Source organism: Fringilla coelebs (assembly GCF_963513975.1).
Source record: "Fringilla coelebs genome assembly, chromosome: 22".
Lineage (NCBI taxonomy): Eukaryota > Metazoa > Chordata > Aves > Passeriformes > Fringillidae > Fringilla > Fringilla coelebs.
Genome location: NC_140048.1, coordinates 3,154,088 through 3,171,106, shown reverse-complemented (window position 1 = coordinate 3,171,106; position 17,019 = coordinate 3,154,088). Strand labels below are relative to the sequence as shown.

General features: G+C 49.5%; 1 pseudogene across 1 annotated transcript; it reads right to left on the bottom strand.

The window, feature by feature from the left end:
* Positions 1 to 1,317: 1,317 nt before the first annotated feature.
* On the bottom strand, positions 1,318 to 3,284 carry LOC311162179 (chymotrypsin-C-like; annotated as a pseudogene). Its single transcript has 8 exons — positions 3,245 to 3,284; positions 3,038 to 3,129; positions 2,863 to 2,960; positions 2,655 to 2,780; positions 2,431 to 2,567; positions 2,203 to 2,348; positions 1,421 to 1,572; positions 1,318 to 1,323 (listed from the first exon to the last, which is right to left on the bottom strand). The product of its transcript is annotated as a chymotrypsin-C-like (transcript).
* Between the last annotated feature and the right edge of the window lie 13,735 nt (positions 3,285 to 17,019).

The following is a 17,019-nucleotide window of genomic DNA, read 5'->3' as shown; positions in this document are numbered from 1 at the left end:
CTATGGAGCATCCTGATCCTTCTGAGGAGTCAGTTGGGACTTACAGCAGGAAACTGGTGAGGATTCATTGAAATACCAGTGCTGAGGTAAAGTTCTTAAGGAGCTGCTACCATGATGGCCTTGGGTCAGAAATCCTGCATCTGTGTTGGATTTTGAGGGGGGAAAGCATCCTTGGAGCCACCCTTGAGTGCAGAGGCCTTAGGGTAGGTCTGTGCTTGGGGATTCCCAGGGAACCTGGGAATATCCAATCTGCTTTTGCAGTCACTGAGTATTTCCATGCTCCTGTGGGAGCATTTCAGATCCTTTGAGGGTGCTGCAGGAGGAAGCCAGGGCTGCCCTGAGCACCCCAAGGAGGGTCCAGCTAGAGCTGGGGTGTGGCTGTGATGGCCTTGTCTGTGCTCAGGTGTCTGTGAGAGCTTATGGTTGTCTCCTTCTCTAATCCCCTTCTCCATCCCCCAGGGGAGTGGGGCTCTGGGCTGTCCTGTCCCATGTTGTCCAGCTTTGTACAGAGCATCTGGGTGTGCAGGTGATCCCAGGGCTGATCCCATCTCCCCTGGACCTTTCTCCTTCAGGAAGGGTGACCCTGCACTCTTCCCCTTGTTTATTTCCCTGCTTCCCTCACTAAGAAAGCATTGGGACTGGTGTTGGGGTGACTTTGGGTAGAGATGGCTTGGCCTTGTCCCTCTCCGTTCCATGACATGGACTGCAGTGGCTGCTCCTTCCCCAGAGCATCTCTGGCAGAGGTGGGAACAGAGTGGGAGCACTCTGGCAGCACAGGTGGGGGAGGGAGTGTGGTGGGGCTGTGGAATGACCCCCAGGACCAACCCAGTTACCTCAACACCCCCATTTATAAATCTGCTGCCATCAAGTAGCCCAGTTACCAGCAAGATCCCCTGAAACATCCCAGCACTGGCCAAGACACCTAAAACCTCCTTGGGCCAACTAGGGGCTCTGTAGCCCCTCCCCAAGTTCCCTATAGCCCCCCAGGACCACCAGGCCAGATTCCAGCCACTCTTCCATCAAACCACCAGTCAAGCCTTGAACCCTTTGGCTTGTTGGTGGCCATGGATCTACTCTTAGCAGGGAGTAACTTGTGGGGCATCTCTGCCCACTTTAGGCTCCCCAGGAGCCTGCCCAGCCTCACTGCACAACGTGGGGGCTCTCCCCAGCACACAGGTAGAAGCGCAGGACAACAAGGTACAGCCCCCTGGTTCTGCTTCACCATGTCCCCTCGAAAGAGCCATGTGAGACCAGCTTAGCACTATTGCCTTTATCACTCTCAGTGCTTGTGCTCCATGCTGTGTCCTCAGTTCTCGCTCATTTCTGCCAAAGAAAGACACGGGGAGGCTCATGGTGAGACCGCTGGCAGGGCAGGGGCAGTGTGGCCAACCTGCATGGGGGCAGAGGAAGGGGCACCCACCTCGTTGATCCAGTCAATGTAGGCAGACACCCGGGTGAAGACTGTCGGCTTCTTTTTCATACTGCAGCTCAAGCTGGAGCCGAAGCTGACGATGCCGTCGACCTCCCAGATCCCATCATCGCGCTGGCAGTTCAGGGGCCCCCAGAATCGCCCTGTGCGGAGAGACAGTGTGGGCCATTGGTCCTGGGCACCCCGTTGGCACACCCCACATCCCACACAGCACCCACCACTGTCATAGACAGGTAGAATTATAAAAGAAAGGCCTTATGAAATCAGACCTCGCTCTGCTAAAATTGCCAAAGCTGGCCTGTCATTTCTTCAAAGTTCAGCTGACAAGTGATCTGCAAGTTCCTATGTGAAGCTATTTTGCGAATGAGAAGTTCATTTAACACAACAATCTATTCTGAGGATGAAAAAAAAATGCACTTCTGTAAACAATAAGATTTTCCCATGAGAACTCACAGAGGGAAAACGGAAACATACATAGAGAGAGAAAATTTGGAAGACTTATTCAATAGCACTTACCAAACAGTGAACTGAATTTTATTGTATTGCAGTTAGGATTAACACAGTGCCTTCTGATATGAGTTTTGTGGATAAAGAATTTGCTTTCTGCATGAAGAAAATGGAGTCTTGGCTCATCTATTCCAACACACCACCACAACTCCATCCCCTCCCCCCCTGTGCTTCTCATGGAACCTGTTGCCCTGCACTGCTCCAGCACCACTCCCAATCCTACTCTGGGCTGGGGGCATGTGCCACCCAGCAGTGCCCACACTCACATTGCATCCGGAGACGACGCCGTCGCCGCCGGCGCACACCATGGTCTCGAGCACGAGGCTGCCCCACCAGTCCCACTTGGAGCAGGTCTCGTAGTCCACCACGGGCAGCAGAGCCTGCTGCAGGGCATCAGCGAGGGGACCGTTGGCTGCAAGGACAGTCAGACCTCACATTCTGCACACCCCCTGCCCAGGAACCCGTGGGGACCCTCCTGGGGACCGTCTGCTTACTCCTGATGCGTCCCCAGCTGGTGACATAGCAGGGGTAGTTGTTGGGCAGGATCTTGCCAGCAGCTGGCAGGCAAGCAGCACGGATGGTGTCAGTCTCCTGCACCTCCTCTGCCAGCTTGACCAGGGCAATGTTGTTGCTACAGGGGGATATGAACCAGGAGGAAGCAGTCCCCAGCTTTGCTGCCCTCCACCCTGGACAACAAAGGATATATTCCATCTCCTACATGATGAGCTCGGAGTCCCAATCCTCATGGACGATTGTCTTCTCCACACCCACGGCCACGGAACCAGGCTCATCATCCTCTGACAGGTCCTGCTTGCCCAGCACCACACGGTAGGTCATGGAAGAGCTGCCGGGGAGACAGGGGGTGTCAGTCCCCTCAGGTATCTCATCCTGCTTGTACAGATGCCCCCCAGCACCCCAACACCCACCTGATGCAGTGGGCAGCTGTCAGCACCCACTGAGGGGCAATGAGGGTCCCGCCACAAGTGTGGTGCCAGGACCCATAGCGGCTATACTGCAGCGAGATCTGCGAGGGCAGAGGCACAGGGTCAGAGCAGGAATGTCCCCATCCCTGTCCCCATGGCCATCCCTGTGCCCCCTCACCTGCCATGGCCAGCTGTGGGCTACAGCGTCTTCACCACCCACCACGCGGGCGCCCAGCTGTGGTGGCACGGCCGGCTGACCGCATCCGTAGGCTGTGTGACACCCGGCAAAGGGACATCAGAGGCTGCCTGTGCCCGTGCCCAGGGCCAGGGCAGGCCCCACGCTGCTGTCCCCCTGCCCTGACCCTTCCCCATCCCCTGCACCTACCGTAGCCCAGCAGCACGACGAGACAGACGGCTCCCAGCATGGTTGTGCGGAGCAAAGGTGCCATGGTGGGGCTGCTCACCCCTCTGCTCACCCCTCTGCTCACCCCTCTGCTCACCCCAAGGTCTGGACTGCTGGGGACCTTGGAGTGGCCCTGTCTGCCACTGACACATGGGGACTGTCCCATGCTGTGGGCACAGGGGCTCCTCAGCCCCGTGGCCTGTTATCGCACTCACTGTCCTGCCTGGGAATGGCCACATCTGCCCCTTGTGTGCTGGCACCATGCTGGGACCTGGTGGTGACACTGGGCCCTGCTGTGGGAAGGGACGGGGTCCCTGCTGGAGCACAGCTGTCGGGCAGCCCCCCACCCATGATGCTGTCAGGGAGGTGCTGGGCAGCCCTGCTGCCCCACAGCTATGAACACAGACTCCCCCAGGACACTCTCTGCCCCCTAGCTCCTCAGTGCCCCAGGGATAAGGTGCTCCCTTTCCTGAAATGCTCGTCATTGGGTGTCTCTCAGTCCCTGTCAGTGCTTGTTCACCTTGTGTACCATGTCTGGGTGCTGCTTCCTGGCTGCTGCCTTGGCTGTGGCATCATCGTGGGTGCCAGTGCAAAGCAGGACCTTAAGTCACTTTTACTCTCATCCTGGAGAACACCTTCTAAGACATTGAAAAAGCTAGAGCGGCTGGATGCTGCTGGCCTCCTACCCCACTCTGTCTCTCCTCACTCTGACTATCCCGGCTCACCTGAAACTGGCACCTCTCCAACTGAAGAGCAGCCGCAGCCATCAGCCTCACCCCTGCCTAGACAAAGGAGGGGCGGGCATCCTTTCTCACTTTCTCATGGTTGTTAGCAGTTTGTATTGCTGACTGTGGCTCTAGCAGTGAGGAGGGGGAACCCTTTGATCCAGGGCTGATAGATTATGAGACTGATCCATTCCCTTCTGACCCTCATGGTAAATGGATTCAACTAAAGAAAAAGACTATTAAGGAGGGGGACACCCAAACTTTCTTTCTGTGTAGGAAATCTTGGCATTTGCAAAAGGACTGTTTCCAAAAGGGGGAGGCCTGTGAAAAATGTCAATCACTTGTTTTAAAATTTTAAAAGTTTAATAGTAATAAAATGGTTATAAAAATAGCAATTGGTAAAAATGTATATTTTATGATTGGCTTTTTGCAAATATTGAAATGAATATTATATGTGTTATGTTAGAAAGTTGTGCTGTATTAATTTTTTCAAGTAGTGTGTTAAATATGGTTTTAGGTTATAACATAATGGTAAAATAGAAACTATGCTATGTAAGATACTTTTTTAAGAGAGGACTTGTGCTGAGATAGCAGCCACAGGACACCTAAATCTTTCAGAGAAAAAGAATTTATTGCTGTCTTATTGATTTCTTCCTGCCTCGCTCAGCCCTGAAGCTGCCATTAGGATTCAGAGGAAGAACGTGACACTGACCAGACAGAATCCTTTGTTTTAATGGAATTTATGCATCATGTATGAGATGTATGAATGTACAACAGGCTGTTGCTTTTAAGGGTTAATCCTCTGTTAACGTGTGTCCTTTTTTGGGCTTATTTTGCCCAGAAAGAGGTACCCAGACCATCCGTAACTCTTTGTTTTTATTGTCTCGTATTGTCCTAATCCCAATTGTTCAAGTGTTTATTACTCTAATTATATTGCTATTTTTATAATCATTTTATTACTATTAAACTTCTTAAATTTTAAAAAGAAACTGGCATTTTTCACAGTAATAAAAATAAGAGCAATAAGAATTTGGACAATCAGAGTTAGGACAATAAAAAGCAAAGAAATACGGACATCCAGATGCTTCCTGGGCAATTAAGCCCCTAAAGCGCCCCTGCTAACAAAGGACTAACCCTTAAAAGCAATTGCCTGTTTCATAGTCATATATCTCATACCTGATGCATAAATTCTTTTCAAACAGAGGGTGTTCTCTAGTTATTGTCAGCTTCTCCCCCTTAATCCTCTTGGCTCCTCACGGGCAGGAAGGAGATGGAATAAAGTTGGTCTTTTCTGATAAGGAGGCAATAATTCTTCTCTTGAATTTAGGGGTCTTGTTGCTGTTATCTCTGTGCAAAGAATTTCTTGATTATCTCATCCCTTTCTACAGCTAGTTGAAACAGTGTCTTACATCGCATAGTTTCTATTTTAACATTATGTTATAACTTAAAACTATATTTACCACACTACTTAAAAAATACAGTACTACTAATTCAAACAACATAACAAATGTAGTATTCCTTTTTATTATCTGCAAAGAGCCAATCATGTTAAATGTGCTTTTCACAAGGCCAGATCCAAAACTCCCAGTATTTGCCCTCGGTCCCGTAATCAGTGTTGGTCTAAGTATGATTTTGAAGGGCGTCCAGTACCGGGAAACTGGAGCTGGAGTGTGGCACCATGCAAGGAAGGAGGTGCCCCAGCTGATGCCTCAGAGCAGACCAAGCCTCAGCCCTGCCGCTGCCCCATGCAGCCTTCACCAGAGCGCAGGCAGCTCGGGCTGGACCGTCACTGACCAGCCACCCCCAAGCAGTCCAAGAATGGACCTGGCACTCTCCAACACAGCAGCGTTGCTTGATTCATCTGTTCATTTCCTTCCCACAGGGGTCTTCAGACCGCCTGGACAGTGTATACATTCTTTGTTTGTTCTCCCTGGAGCTATTGGCTCTGACTCCTGAAATAAATAGAGCAGGAGATCTTTCTCCTTTTTAATGCTTTTATTAAAAGTGATCAGCTCAGGTGGAAAGGCTTGACAGGTCTGTGGTCCCCCTGCCGCCACTCCCGGGAGTGACTTGGAGGAGAAGCAAAGTGCAGCTCTGTCCTCTGGGAGGCAGAGCTGGGGGTCCTGTCCTCACGAGAGCAGTGGGGGTATACCCCGTGTTCACTTTTTGGTTTGCCTTTCAGGGTCCCTGGCTCCGACCGACATTTTTGGAGGTGAGGGGCAACAACGGTTTTCAGCATCTCTGCTGGCTCTGGACCTTGTCCCTGATATCCAGACATCACCTCGATCTCCTAATTCTGGGTTGGCTCATTGCTTTAGGGGTCTTTTCCTGGATGTGGTGGGGGTCCTGTCTCATTGCATTCTGGGTCTGAGGTTACTTTGCATATACTCCAATGTCCCCCCCCTCACCATCCGGGGGTGGATGCCATCCTCCTGGCAGCAGGCAAGGATGGTACAGATGAAAGGAGAATTCTCAACAACAGAGAGTTAACAACGGACTCCTAACAGGTGATTACAACATGCAGCTAACAAAAGAAGTCTTTTGGCCAGCAATCAGCTCCCAACTCAACTTATAACTCTGCAACCCTTTTTAAAAAATGGGTAACTCTTTTTTTATTAATAACAACTCCTGGCATGGACTCCCCAGCCGCCCTGTGTAGTCCTGGCCAGAAGCAGTATAGCCCAATATGGCATTCACATTCCCTGAACATTTGTTCTTTTGGCCAGGGTTTTTCTCCTGGGGAGCTGAAAGGCAGTGAGAGGCCTCAGAAAAAAGGAAAACAATTCTTATCTCATTTGCTTCTCCTGTGTTGTGCTCATGTGGAATGTGTTTGGAGATTGTTTACCCAAGGTGATTCCTTGATTGGACTCCGGTGTGAGTTGTTTTGACTCATAATATAGTATAATAAAGTAATAAATTAGCCTTCTGACAACATGGAGTCCTCCTCATCATTCCTCCTGGACATCAGGAAAAAATATTTACAATAGCCAAACTCATATTTTCCCTGGCAGCACCCCTATTTGCATCCCTGATAACTGAGAAGAGGGAGGGGGGGTTTGGTTCTACAGGGGTCCCACAGGTCTCAGTGTCCCACATGCCAATGAAAAATGACTCTGAAAGGCAGAGACACTCCTAACAGGACTCATTGATACAAGAGCCAATGTGACTGTTATCTCAAAAAGCCAATGGCCCAGTGATTGGCCATTAACTCTCCCGAGTGGATGGGAAAAGCAAAAGCCTGCGAAGCCAGCACTCGGTGCAAATAACAGGGCCTGATGGGCGGATAGCTGCAGTTAAACTTTTTGTGCTGTCATTCCCCCCAGTTTTGTGGGGGAGGGATGTGTAAACATAGTGGGGAATCTTCATGCATTCAGATTTTGTACCGGAGTCATTGGGGACACTCACACCCCCACAGTGGTCCCTGGCTGAAGCACCCCAGGCACTTTCAAGTATTGGAAGGAGCAACCCAGCATTTAAAAGCCACAGTTCATGCAGATCTAAAGCCCTGAGGGGACACCTAGCCCTAGTCAAACTGGTATATGTGAAATACAAAGCTGTGTTTTGTGTCAGGTACAGCCAGGCAATGTATGTATTTGTGATTGTGATATGTGTGGACACCAACCATGGGACGACTGCAAATTCTAATAATAACTGAGGAAAGTAAAGCATGGAAGAAGGCCCTTGAACCTATCTTTTGTTTGCAATTAACCTGGATTGATTTAGGAGCATTTGAATTACAGCATTCAGGATGTTGCTCTTTGCTTGTAGTCAGGCCTTAAAGAGTGCTGTAATGGTAACCTTTTTAGGTATAATTTTGGAATATTGTTTGTATCCTTGAAACTATAGCTTTGGAATGTATAGAAAGGAAATGTGCTTATCTCAGTCCTTAACAAAACTGAGAAAAACAGCTTGAGAAAGGAAGATGGACATCCTCTCAAGGATTTACAACTTCACCAAGGGAAGCTGGGCATCACTGACAGTCCTTGTGATAACAAGGGGGACCCACATCTGGGGAGCTGGACTTCACCAGATGGGATTCGTCATTGTTCTTGCGGAAACTGGACCAACATTTCGGAGGCAGCCACCACCATCTGGGAGTCCTCCTTTTTGGGACACATCCTGAGAAAAACTAAATCACGATAGTGTACAGAATTGTGATGTAAACAAGTAGAAATAGAAACTGCTGAGAGAGCTTCTGAGTACCCCTATAAATACCTGTAAGCCCAAATATTGGTGTGCAGTTGGAGGGAAAACTGCCTCCACTGTACCCAGTGCTGTTTTGCTCATACTTTACCATAATTTATTAATAAATTGATTGTTGCTTGAATATTGGCCTAGTCAAGCTTCTAATTTATAACACAATAGCAGGGGTTAAAGGGAAGTTACCTATGGGTAACAGAGAGATAAGCTGGGGTCCGAAAGGCAGAAGAGAGAGCGGCTTCTTTTGCTATTTCATTGTGACTTGGCATTTTAAGCTTCTTCCCTCCACGGGGCCCTAGCAGGCCTGGAGCCTGCTACAACTCCACTTTCTGTTTTTAGAAAAAAGTCATTCCCTATAGTTCTCTTGAAACAGTGAACAAAGCATGAGAACATAGCTAATACAATAACAACTACAAGGGGAATCCACAACATTCCCTTAACCAAAGATGCAACCCATACTGTTAATCCCCATTGACCGAAAAGATCATTGACTCAGTCTGGGGTTTTTTCTACTTTCAAGTCCTGTACGAGATTTTTCAGTTTCTGGATGTTCACATGGATGGATTCTGAGCATGAAGAGAGACTGAAGCTGCACATCCCTTTGAAGTCTTCACAGCCGTGTCCGTGGGCAAGCAGCAGGAAGTCAATCACAGCTCGATTCTGGAGTGAAGCATGTCTTGTGGTTTCTGCTTCCTTTAAGAGATCGCTCAGAGCAGCAGCTGTAGCGTTAGCTTGTTTACTGAGCCAGCACCCAAGGTGATTTATTTCACCAAGGGCTTTAGCTGCAACTACCCATGGTAGGAACAGGGAGACGGCAATCTTTTTGGGTTTGTTCCAATCATATAGTTTGGGATCACAAAATTCAGTGTAGGACCTTTTGTGTCATTTTAATTCATTTTCTTTTTTCCCATTATGTAACAGGGTGATGTTTGGAGTGAGGGCAGAAAGCTTTCCAAGGACACAGGGACCTCCCTGTAGTTGGGAGGGGATCCCAGCCCACACTCTGTCACCACAGATGAGAAACGTTCCCTTGGGTAATATTTTGGGGTGGAGAGAGGACACAGAGATCACACGAGCAGTGTAATTACACCAATTCGGGATAGTTAAAGGCTTTGTTAATGGGTGATATGTTTTTTTGGTATGTGTTTTTTGTCTGGTCAATTTCTGGCCAATTGTTTTTCAGGCATCTAAAGTAAAATTTGACACAGTATGCAGCCTTGGAGGACCCCAGCAGGTCAAATTCTTGGGGTTCCTCTAGAGCATTGGGCAGCATTTTTGTCCACTCGTCCCAAGTATCTGCCAGGTTGGGTCTCTTACCTGTGGTGCGGAGGAGCTCTGAGTTATAGACAGGCCAATCATCTGCTACAAAGGGAATTCCTACTAGACATGTGGAAAGTGGGTTATCAATGCTTCCCATGGATAGACACAGGTTATCCTGTTTTAATGTCTTTGCTAAGGTTACCCAAACATTATGGCTAGGCTGTGGGCTAATCCAGCCGAAGGCACACGGTACGGTGAAGAACATCCAGGCAGCAGTGAGAGCAGCGCCAACGGAGATATTTTTCATCTTTGGACAGGAATAGGGCTTCTGATAGGGAATATAAGCAAAATTTGTTGTCTTTATGGTGGGAGGGGAGGGTTTACTCCCTTGTTCTTTTCTCTGTTCCTTCTCCTCCTCCCACCCCCACCCCCTTTTTTTTTTTCCCTAAGCTAAGGGAGGGGGAGTGTGTATGAGGTTAAGGGGTTTTGAAAAAGAGTTGGGAAAAGGGAATAATAGGGGTTTTTGAGGTGGAAAAGGCGTAACGACATATAATTCAGAGAACACTTTTGTGTTCAGGCTGTCTATGGTTTGATGCAGCAGAATGTTATTCAGCTTTCTTTTTTGTCTTCTGTCATGTGACAGGGCAGTCTGTTCCTCTGTTTGTGGGTATACAGCCACGTCTTTGTCTCCAGGCAGAGCTGGTTTGGTTTTGGGGAGGTCTTGTGTTTGACTTAGGAGAATTCTTGTCACCATCTGTGTGTTTGCAGTGCCTAGGTATGGTTTTATGTTTTTTCCTGGGTACCATCTTGGACCAGAGGGTAGTAGCAGGCACACATATCCTTGGCCCCAGGTAATCAACTGGAAAGCCCCAGAAATTTGGTGTGTTTCGGGGTCCTTCATGAGCACGGGTGGTTTCTCAGTGAGCTTTGCTTGGGTGGTATTTGCAAAGTGGTGAAGTATTGGTGGATCAGGCTCTGATGCTGTACAGTTCAGGAAGTTGATGAGACAGAGAGCCTTGCAAAGCCTTTCCACTGGAGATGTGATTCTCGTGTCTATGTTCTGTTGATTGAGGACTCTTTTGAGGGTTTGATGTGTCCTTTCCATGACGGATTGTCCTGTGGGGTTTGCAGGCATGCCTGTCTTGTGTGCTATTCCCCATTCACTGAAGAACTCTTTAATTTACGGGAGGTATAGGCAGGTCCATTATCTGTTTTGATCTCCTTTGGTACTCCTAGGGTGGCAAAAGCAAGGAGAAAGTGTTTTATTGTGTCCCATGCAGTTTCTCCTGGATGTGATGATGCAAATACTGCTCCTGAAAACATGTCAACTGATCCTGCACATATTTTGACCTTCCAAAAGGTGTGGAGTGAGTCACATCTGTCTGCCACAGCTGGCAGCTGTTCAGACCTCGGGGATTGACTGCCGTCCCCACAGATGGTGTCTGATAGTTTTGACAGTTCGAATATGTAGCAACAATAGCTTTTGCCTGATCTTTTCCAAGCTTGAATGTTCTGATAAGGGCAGGTACATTTTGATGAAAAAATGCATCTGACAACTTTGCCTGGGCAAAGATGTTAGGAATATTGGCAGTTTCTACTGCCATGGCTAATGCATCCACTTTCCTGTTCCCTTCTGCAATGATACCTGGGAGGTCAGTATGCGATCTCACATGCATTATATGGTAAGGTTGCTTTCTGTGGGAGATTAAGTGTATTAATTTAGAAATCAATTGGTACAACTTTGGATTGGAAACCTCTTTGAAAAGAGCATATTCTGCTCTCATAGCTATGCCAGCAACATAGGCTGAAACTGTGACCAGATTAAGATTAGTTTTTGAACTTTCCAAAAGTTCTGACAACAGCTGCTAACTACGCAATTTATGGAGATTCCTCCACTATTTGTATGTCAGATTCCCATTTTTGTGTTTGAGGGTCATTCCACGTCCTTACAGACTTGTGGGATGACCCTGAGCCATCTGTAAAGATGGTTAGAGCTTTGAGAGGTGCTCTACTTTGGACTAATTTTGGGGTCAGATGAAAGGTTACATCAGGATTAAAAAGTTTGTGTTTTGGGACCTGAACTGAAATTTGGTCTGTATAGCTATCTAGGGCAAACTGGAGGTTTTCATTGGTCTGGAGCAAATTCTCCAAGTCCCCAGTGGTCAGTGGCAAGTATATGCATGTGAACTCACACCCTGCAAGGGAGCGGAGGCGAGTTCTGGCCTTTTGTATTAAATGTGCCATGATTTCCTGGAAGGTGGTAATTGTCTTTGTAGGTTGGTTATTTGTAAAAGTCCATTCCAGTATCAGCAAAGGGTCTTGAAGCTGAAAGTCACATTGGAAAATCAGTCCATAGAGTCAAGGTGCTTTTCCCAGGATGAAGAACTGGAAAGGCAGGCTGGACTCAAAGCAATGGGCTTTGCGTGAAGATGGGGCTTCCTGGACCTTGGTGATGGCACCTTGGGCTTCTGTCGTGAGAATGCATGGAGAGTCCAGCTCTTCCTTGCCACGAAGAAGGTTGAACAGGGGAGCAAGGTCCTCTGTTGTAATTCCTAGCAGTGGACATACCCAGTTGATGGATCCGCACAGGCTGTGTAAGTCTCTCAGGGGTTTTGGGTCGTCTCGGATGGCAAGCTGCCAGGGTACAATGATCCTTTCCTGGATCTCGACTCCAAAGTAAGCCCATGGGTTGGTGTACTGTATTTTGTCCTCACGAATCTCAAATCCTGCCTTTTCTATGGTTTCAATGGTCCTTTTAACTGCTTCGTCTGAGTAATTTTTATCTGATGCACAAACTAGGATATCATCCATATACGGGTGGATGATAGCATTTGGAAATAGTTTCTGAATGGGAGACAGATGTGAGCCATGTACCACTGGCATATAGTGGGGCTGTTTTTTAGTCCCTGAGGTAAAAAACACCAATGGTATCTGAGTGGGGCCTCTTTGTTAAGAGAGGGGATGGAGAAAGCAAACTGTGGAGCGTCCTAGGGACGCAGTGGAATGCTGAAGAAACAGTCCTTAATATCTATGATAGCAAGTGTCCAGTCTCTGGGCAGCATTGATGAGGAGGGCAGGCCAGGCTGGAGGGGGCCCATGTCCTCGATGACCTTGTCTGGGAAGATCGCCAAGCTTTGTGACCCCGAGATGTGTTAAAAGTCTCTGTTTCAGCCCGTGTGTTCAAAGGATGAGTTGAAGCTCTTCAGTTTTCGGTCTTGGAGTTGTTTATTAAATCTTATCTATAAAATTTTTTCTCCTGTCCTGCCGAGGTCCACTCAGCAGGACAGTTCCAGGCACTCTGCCTGCCCCCAGGGCGGTGTTATCTTTATATACTAAAAACTATGTATAACATGTTTAAAATTATTTTCCAATAGCTATCACCTATGTTAGACAGTGAGCTTCTACTCTAAACCAATCTAAAAGTGCCAACATCACCACTGAGGGTGGAGGTAGAGAAGAAGAAGAAAGGCTAAACACGCCCAAGTCCCTCCATCTTGTCCCCATAACTCTTATACTAAAATCCCAAAACCTACATTTACACCCTGTGATAAATTTATTATTACACTATTTAAGTTGCTGTGGGTTTTATATCTTCATGTAAAGCTGGCAGTTTGCTTCACGGTTCATAATTGAACCCACTGGTGTTCTGGGCTGTGTGCCAGGGTCTCTGAGCCCCCTGGCAGGGGTCCTGGCAACTCCAGACTCCCAAAGGGATGTCTTGAGTTCTGACAACCCTCTTGATTTTGCGAAGGTTGTGGAGGAGCCTCCACCTGTCGTTCCAGGCTTTGGTAGTATGAAGACTGGAGAGTTCCAAGGGCTGGTGGTCTCAACGATGTGGCCTTTGGTGAGCTGTTTGTCCATGAGGGCTTGTGGTGCAGGCAGCTTAACATTAGAGAGGGGCCAGTGTTCAATCCAGATTGGGTCATGGCATTTCCAGGTGACATGAGGGGTTTCTCGCAGTGCGCACTCCTCAGTGGCCCTGGTTAGAAATCCCGAGTGGGAATACCTAGGGAAGCCCCCCACTGGGATAAAGCATCCCTGCCCCAAAGGGTGATGGGAGCCCTTACCACAAATGGGCGGATGATTGCCAACTTGCCTTCAGGCCCTTCGAGAAGGATGTTGTTCTTGCTTCGCATGGATAGCGTAGCTCCACCAATCCCTGAAATCCTGCCTGCAGCAGGTTGTAGATCCCAGCGTGCTCGCGAATCTGAGCGAGCGATGATGGTCACGTCAGCACCGGTGTCCAGCATCCTCGGTAGGCGGATCTTCTCTCCTCTGCAGGTAAGACTGCACTCGATGGTAGGCTTGCTTGGTCCCACAGCTTGAGCCCACATTGCTGTAGGGTGGAGAGGAATCTGTTCCTTGTGATTCTTTGGGAGTAGAAAGGCTTGTGTGATTGGAGTTACCTTTGAAAGGAAAATGGTAAGTCCATGCAGTATACCTGGAAAAGAATCTCTTGTCCCGGGCACACTGTTTGTACTTCTGTAGTAGTTAGGGTCAGGTGGCACGGAAGATCTCGCGATGTGACGGAAAGCCAGGAATTCCTTTCCCCCTAATCCTCTAAGATAAGAGATCACCCAAGGAATGTAAACTCCCCTAGCCCCAGTAACTTTCCACTAACCCCAGTAAATTTCCACTCCTCACTAACCATAGAAGGTAATGTAAGACCCCTGGTGACGTAGTGTAGACCCCCAAACCTATATAACCTCACGAGATGAGACAATAAAGGCCTTTGACCGTCCATCATACTGATGCCAGCGTCTGTCTTTGGCCCGAGCGACCCTGGGAGAGTTTGGGTCGCAGTGCTGCTCCATAGAACCAGGTCGCCTTGCCTTGTAACAGAAGGCAACATAACTGGTGCTGAAACCCGAAAAAGGAAAGAAGAAAAAAGCTCGGGTGACGGGTTTCACCTGGATTGGAGACAGTGGCTGCAGCGGCGGGACCGACTGCAGCGAGGAGGGGACACCCTCTGGGACCAGCGAGGAGCATGGAAGCCGTCGCAAAGGTCGTAAGTGGGATCCGCGCGCAGTGGCACAGTGGAGTATAGAGTGTGAGCTCAAATATTTATGCCTTATAGTACCGAGGCTGATTGAGCTTGGGGCCATAGGAAGCCCGGTAGACATTCTCCATCCGGAGACGTTGGATAAGTTTATGAGAGCCCTAGCAGAGGAGACTATGTCCATGGGCTCAGGGAAAACCCTTAAATCGTGGGGCAGAGTTAGCCAGGCTCTGCAAAAAGCTCGACAAGAGCAAGAAACTTGGAAAGCGGCGAGAAATTGTTTATTAGCCATGCCGCAGTTGGGGGTTGGTGCCGCGACGCAAACCATCTCGGAGAGCGATTCGATCGAAAGCGGGGATACGCGGGGACCGAGCGCATTTTACCCCTCTCCGAGCCCAAGCCCAAAACCCCCGGAGCCCCCAGGAGACCCCCCAGGGGACCCCCTGACCATCCCGCGGAGCCTGCCGGGTCCTACCCCCCCGCTCAACCCTTTGAAAGACCCGCGGTTTCCCAGCCCGTCCCTACGCCGCCAGTCAGCGATTCAGCGCAGGAGGCGCACCAGCGCGCGAAATCCTTTTGAGGGGAGCTGACACGGGAGGCCCGGGACGCCGAGGGGGCGGCTAGCACGGATGTGCCAGCCACGCAGCCGCCGCCGCCATACACGCCGGATCATGGCGCCGGGGACGGGGGGGATGGGCGGGGCGAGCCAGCCCGCGGCGGGAAGAGCCCAGAGCCGCGAGTAGTTGTGCGCATGTGCGGGGGAGCGGCAGAAGGCGCACCCCCAACCAGGAGCCGCGCCCAATGCTGCTACCATATAAAGGAGAAATCCCCCCCTGCGGGAGGCAGGGCATGCCCAGGGGGCGGGACCTGCACTGCCTCCGAGGGGAGGGGTGGGGTCAAAGCCGCACAAAACGGCGTGACGGGCGGGAAGCGTACCGGCAGTCCACTTCCGGCTCTGAGTCCAGTGACAGCTGCTCAGACAGTTCCGGAGAGCCGGCCGAGTCCGGCTGGGACTCGGAAACGGAGACAACAGAATTTGTGCGGTTTCAAGCGAAACCGAAGAAAGATTTAAATAAAGTCGGTAAACAATTGCAACACAAACTTACTGATTGGGGAAAAATAAAAATAGCTTGTGCGAACTGGGCGCCGGCAGCCGTGATACATGCTTTCCCGGTAAGAGTTACCGGACCACAGGGAAATCAACAAAGGACATATACTCTGGTAAATCCTCAAGAGGTGCAAACAATTCTCATAGCCATTTCAGAAAAGGGGATTAACTCAGCCATAGTTTCCACTCTTGTGGATGGCCTTTTTAGCAATGACGACCTGCTCCCTTTTGACATTACACAAATAAGCCGTATGCTTTTTGATGGTGGTTTGATTGTATTTAAGCAGGAATGGAAGGACCATTGCACAGCTGCATTAGCCCAGGCGTCTGGGGAAGGGCAGCAGCTGCATGGTTTGAGTCTATCCAGACTGCTGGGGAAACACGACCAGGTGGCTATACCACAGCAACAAGCTGCACAATTGCGGGCTGAGGAGGTCAGGGCAACAACTCGAGATTTTGCTGTTGGGGCTTGTCGTCAGAGGACAAGCCAACCCAGACCACTACCCCCATCAGCCATTCAGGTGGGTCATGAGACACCTTAGTAGTGACAAGGTGCTCAAAGAAATCACCACACCGAACACCACATCCTTCGTGCTTTGCATTACCGACCTGTTTCCAGGATGACCAAAGGTAGACCCCTATTCCTCACACGCCACACACATGTACCTATCCTACTGGTGCCCAGCCTCAAATCCAGGAAAAAGCTACTGCAATCACCCGGGGTGGGGATATTGTGGGCACTGGGGCTGTGAAACCATTGTCACAGATGCCAGACCATCAGGGCCGGGGTGGGATCCACAAGAGCCCGACAAATTCTTACAGTTCACCTGGGCACCCACCGGTTGCGAAACACCCGTCTTCCTCCAGGGAAATTTCTATCAAAACCATCATAAAATCCCAAAATTTCGGAAGTGCACTCACTACAACATGACAGTTTTGCAGCCAAATCACCCTAGTTGGGCCATAGGCAAAACGTGGACAGTAGTCCTTCAAGGGTCGAAAGAGTGGGTGAATGTGCAAATTATCAGGCTCCAACCATCAGCACCCCGAGCGGTCGGGCCCAACAAAGTGATTAAAAGCTCGCAGAAAGGGAGAAACACAACCTACCCCAAAACCCTACCCACAAAGGTCGCCGATACCCCGACCGGCCATGCGGAAGCCTTTCAGATAGACCACTTAGCTGGGTCGGAATCGGACCCAATCCTTCCCATGCTAGAAGCTACCTTCCTTTCCCTGAACGAATCCAGCCCGAACCTAACTGATTCCGGCTGGCTTTGTTACGATGTTAAACCCCCTTTTTACGAAGGAGTTGCTTTAAACACCCCTTTCAGTTACTCCACAGCCGACGCCCCTCACCAGTGCAGGTGGGACACCCCCCGCAAAGGAATTACCCTGAGCCAAGTCACAGGCCAGGGCAGATGCTTTGGCAATGCAACCCTGGCTAGACGAAAAGGCAATGTCTGCA